At 36.8% G+C, this 5,102-nt stretch overlaps 1 protein-coding gene across 1 annotated transcript in view; it reads left to right on the forward strand.

Annotated features, from left to right (window-relative positions):
* Window positions 1–1,827: 1,827 nt before the first annotated feature.
* Window positions 1,828–5,102, forward strand: part of OLA1 (Obg-like ATPase 1) — a 102,457-nt gene continuing 99,182 nt past the window's right edge. Inside the window, exon 1 of the mRNA XM_009583470.1 lies at window positions 1,828–1,967. The gene's annotated coding sequence lies outside the window, so the exon portion shown is untranslated. The remainder of the gene's footprint in view (window positions 1,968–5,102) is intronic.

A 5,102-nucleotide genomic window follows, 5' to 3' on the forward strand; every position in this document is an offset into this window, starting at 1 on the left:
AGGAGCAGGCCGGGACGCCCGGCAGGCCGGGGATCCCCGCTCTCCCTGAGTTTGCTTCTGCTCCAGAGTGACCTGACACAGTTTCTGGGTGAAGATAGGTGCCTGTAGATGTGTATACGAGCTGAGGGATACAACCTAAGTCTTTCTGCTCAGCGATAGACTTACGCCTTTAGCTTGAACTACTTATAGGTGGAGCGATGTAAAACACTTAGCTAGCATGAGGGTGGTATGTACAGGTCTGGATAATAGGGAAGAATTGAAAGAAAAAAAAAGTCTTAGAAATTGCTGAGTTTTATAAAATACGACGTCGTTTGCATTTCCTTACTTCCACTGTTGTGTATGTGTAACGCACGTTTTTATGCAAATGCATATGCACATATGCACGTACATACAAATTCCTTTTTTTTTTTTTTTTTTTTTATGTGCACAGGAAGGGGTTAATGATACCATAAGTGTCATTAGCAGTGAAGAGGACTTCCATTCTTGAAACTTCTTCAGAGTTTGTAATGAAAAAAGTTGTGTAAGTTACAGTTTGGGAGAGATGATGGAAGATGAATTGTTGTTCTCTCTCACGCTTCTCATCTGTAGTTGTTATGATTCCTCAAAGGAGCTATACTTAAGGCATTTAAAAAGGATGATGAGTTACCTGGAGAATATCTGTGTGAAACTATTGGTATTAATTTGCGTATCATATTTACTAAAAGAAATTCTCAGCATTCTCAAACTTTAAATCTTTAAAAAATTAGAGGAAAAGTCTTTGAGCGTGTCTCAGAGCCGTAAGTACTGCTTTCTTGTCTTATCATTTATGTTGTATTTCAGGGTGTAGGTAAGTTGCACACTGGAAAGGAAATAATTAGGAGTAACATTGTATAACATGTCAATGAGGAAAAATAGCATTTGCAGTTATGTTATAATGTAACTTTCACAGAAAATTGTGACTGACTCTTGAGCATGTTGGCTCTATGCAGGGCAGCTTTCAGATTTTTTTTTTCCAGTGGCTGAGAAGTTATGTGAAACTAAAAAAAAAAAAAAAAAAAAAAAACACAAACCACAAAAAAACAAAACCCCAAAAATACCCCTAGAATATTTATGGTAGAAGATTCACGAGTTGATTAAGAACTTTCTCTTAGCAATAACTCAAGAATTGCTCTTTTTTGGTTTAACAAATGCCAACTAACAAAATAATCTGCTACTTGGTTTAAGATTTTTTTTTTCCCTGATACCACTTGCAGGGTTTTTTCCATTGATATTTAACAAGGATGAAAAATGTTTGGTAAGGTAGAACTGTATCTTCATATGCACAAAAGATTGCTCATAATTGATTAACTGATGTGGTTTGCTTTCTGTGCCCCTTTTTTCTCTTTTGATTGTTAACTTTTATTGCTTAGATACTGAAATTGTGTTAATACGTAAATAAATCTGAAGAAACAATAGTTGTGGAAAGAGCTGGTGAGTCTTGGCAAAACTAGTTCACTCAGAATAAATTTCAAGCATCCTTATTGGTTTCTCACTTTATGCTTGAGGAAGACGAGTAGTGGCTAATTGAGCTGTGCTTTGCTTTTGACTTAAAGTTTCTTTGCTAACTGACTGTTGGGGAATTTTCAAGGGCAGGGAAGAGAGGTAAACATCATTGGTTTTCAATGGGACACTCCGTATGCGTATTTGAAAGTGTCTTGTACTAGAATCAGGGCAATGGTCACTGTTGTTGAAGTAAAGGGAAAGTTCAGTATTGCGTTTGAGTTGGAGTAAGATGTGTTTCTATCCAGCCCTTTTAAATGCTTCTAATTTGAACTTCTTTAAGAACGTGTGTATTTCATTTATAGGAAATCGACATTTTTCAATGTGTTAACAAAAAGTCAAGCGGCAGCAGAAAATTTTCCTTTCTGTACTATTGATCCAAATGAGAGTCGAGTACCTGTGCCAGATGACAGATTTGACTTCCTATGCCAGTATCACAAACCTCCAAGGTAACTCAAATTCTTAATATTTTTCTTCAGTTAAGCAGCTGAAATAGTATTACTGAACCCAAAGTTTTCATAGAAGTTTAATGCAACTGAAGTGTCTTTAATTAAGTTTTTACTGACATCTGGTTTAGAATGTGAAATTATATAATGTACCTACCTGGATTATACCTTCCCCCCCTCCCTGTCCCCAGTATGACCTGCGTGGTATGAGAATGAGAAATCTAGGAGCTGCTAGTCATTGCTCAGCACCATTTGGTGCTTGGTGTTCCTGTCTTTGAAGGTAGTGGCTCCCAGGTGACTTGGAGGATCTTCTGAAGAGATTTGGAAAACAAACAGTAGTGGACATACCTAACGTGTCATGAGGTTGCTCATTTGTAAAATTTCCACCCTGTATTTTGTATTGTTCAGAATATTGTATATGCTGTAGGTAGCCAAACAAATATCTGTCAACATACCTGTGTCCTCAGTCTTTTGACAGTAAGCTTTATAGGCAGCCTTTTTTCCCCGACTCTTTCTCTCCTTTTTATAGGCTCTGCTACTTGTTACTTGGGATAGTCCTACAATATGTCTCTTCTAATTGTTTCCTTATTCTAGGAATGCGTTAATTAATCACATCAATAGTTTGCGCTGTTGACTGTTTCTGTAATCTGCTCTATATGTTCAGTGTGGGAACTGGATTTTTGCTTGAACAGCAAAACTTAAGGTGCTTTCAGAAAACAGAAACTTAGACACTTGTGACTTGTTAATTTCAGTTTGCAGTTACTTGCAGAGATATCTTGAAAAAAGTGAGTGTACATAAATCATAGGACAAATTAGCATGCATGCCTGTGCTTTTGTTTAACACTTGGGCCTCAGTTTTAGAGCCAGATCACAGCCACAATTAAAAAAGATTGATTAGTCACTGATCAAAAATGCATTTGTGAACTTAATTTTCAGGTCCAAACAGGTTGCTTCTGTCTGTAATTCCTGTGCACATTTTACACACTGAAAAATGCATTAATATAGAGCTGTTTAGGTGGATTGTTATAACATGTTATCTTGTTTTTCCTGCTCAAGTGAGTATTAAGCATAGTTGTTACTGTATGGATCATAAAACAAAACTCGCTGAATTTGAGACAAAACTTTCTGGCTGTTGATTGTGCAGAGATAATGGTGTGGCTATTAAGTTTTGTTGACAAATTTTTTCTAAATTGCAGTGTTATTGCTGCTTTGGCCACATCAGTAATCTCTTTTTCTTCTCAGTTAGCTATGACTGGCTACTTCTAAATTAATAGTTGAAGTGACGAAGAGATTATTACCTCTCCCTTCATCCTGCCATCTACCCTTACAAGGAGTGCTAAGATTGTAAATACCTGTATGCATGTTCTCCGACTCGCAAACTCTCTCTCTGGAAAAAAATCACCCTTAAATATTAATGAAAATAGTATATTTACTGAATCTGTATTCAGTAAATTTACTGAATTGGATAATAAGCTAGATATAAGTAATAAATCAGCTTTCATTTGAATGGTCTTTTGACTTTTTTAAGAGAGCATTTGTTACTTAAAATCAATGGATGTAGGGATTAATGGGTAGTTATAGCTCCTGAGTTCACTTATGCTGCTTATATGATTTCAATATTTCACTGTAACAGTAAAAAGCGGTGATAATTAGTGATAATTCAGTGGCACAGCAGACTGAGGTAACTCTTCTTGGGCTGTTTGTGCTTGTCTGTCTGAGACTAACTCAGGAAAAGAAGGCTATGGTCATGAAGATATACAACTGAATTGTAATTTAAATTCCTTAATTTCTCTTGTATAGTCTTGATTTTGTTCTTCATCTTTATGTAATATGTTCTGAGTTAATTTTCTACTTGTTTGGATTAGTAGACGTAATCAATCTGTGCACGCAGAATGTTTTATAAACAGTGAGTTCTCTTTAATTTAGACTCTTGTCTAGCCTCAAGATTTTGTCTTTTAAAATCTAAAGCATTCAGGTTTTTTATTTCCCATATGTTACACTTAGTCATCACATAACTGCAGTCGTTGTTGGGAGGTGAGAGAAAAAAAACGGGGGGAGTTTGTCTTAACTAAAATAATGTATGGCAGGCCAAAGTGATCTTGCTTTGATGCCTGCTCTGAGCGAGGGAAGGGAAGAGTGGGACTGGGCTGGGCTGGTAGTCGCTGTCTGTCATACTGAGCTGGGATTGCTGCTGCTACAGAGAGACGGACTCTATTGCCAAGAATATTGCTAGTATGAGTTTGCGGCCGTTCTGCCATCGGGGGAAGAGTTAGGCTCTTCAGGTACTGTTTGTTGCTTGAAGATCCGTTCCTATCTCCAAAAGAAGAAAGCATCAGCTTGGATAGGACTGGTGTGCAGTTACTTGCTAGCCTATGCTGAAAGCTGACTGGTATCACTTAATTGGAAATGTAAATGTTTGTAAATGAAATCATGTAGGCAACAATTTAGAGACTATTACGTAAAGGTAAATCTGTACTTAATAGATGAAGGTATGCTGCCAGAACTTACAACTTGTGCTTTTTTTCTTTTTGCAGCAGTGGATCATGTATATGACTGTTTACAATAAATAAGTTCAGTGATATAGACTGTACACAGAAGGTGGGCTCCAAGAACTTCCAGTAGAAATTGCTGTGTTGCTGCCAAATGAATTAGATGAGCAAATTTCCTTGAGCTTTAATGTTACCTATTCCTCGCTTTCTGGTGTGAATGAAATTGTGGATATTAAAAAAAGGAGAGACCTTAATATATTAAAAATAATTCTGAATGCTTGTTATTTTAAAGTCTTAGTTTATATTCTGTTACTAACTTAATTTATGTATTTAAACTACTTGTTTGTTTGTTTTAAATTTTATACAATATTCAGTGAAAACTCCTGTTTGTTACATTGTGCCAACATGTAGCTTTTTCAGAAAGGAAAGACTGTTGGCTTTTTATTTTGTTGTCCTCCTACCCCTGTTCCCCCAACATGGGTACTTTCAGACAAGGTTTGACAGACTAATAATTGAATTAGTTCCAGTTTAGTAACTGGAAAGAGAATATTTTCTTTGGACTGATTAACTTCAGCTGGAACTAAAGCAGAAAGGTGTATCCCCCCCCCCCCCCCCCCCAACCTCACCCGAGAGAGGACTCAGCGCGCTC

Source organism: Fulmarus glacialis, unplaced genomic scaffold, assembly GCF_000690835.1.
Source record: "Fulmarus glacialis isolate BGI_N327 unplaced genomic scaffold, ASM69083v1 scaffold36868, whole genome shotgun sequence".
Classification (NCBI taxonomy): Eukaryota; Metazoa; Chordata; class Aves; order Procellariiformes; family Procellariidae; genus Fulmarus; species Fulmarus glacialis.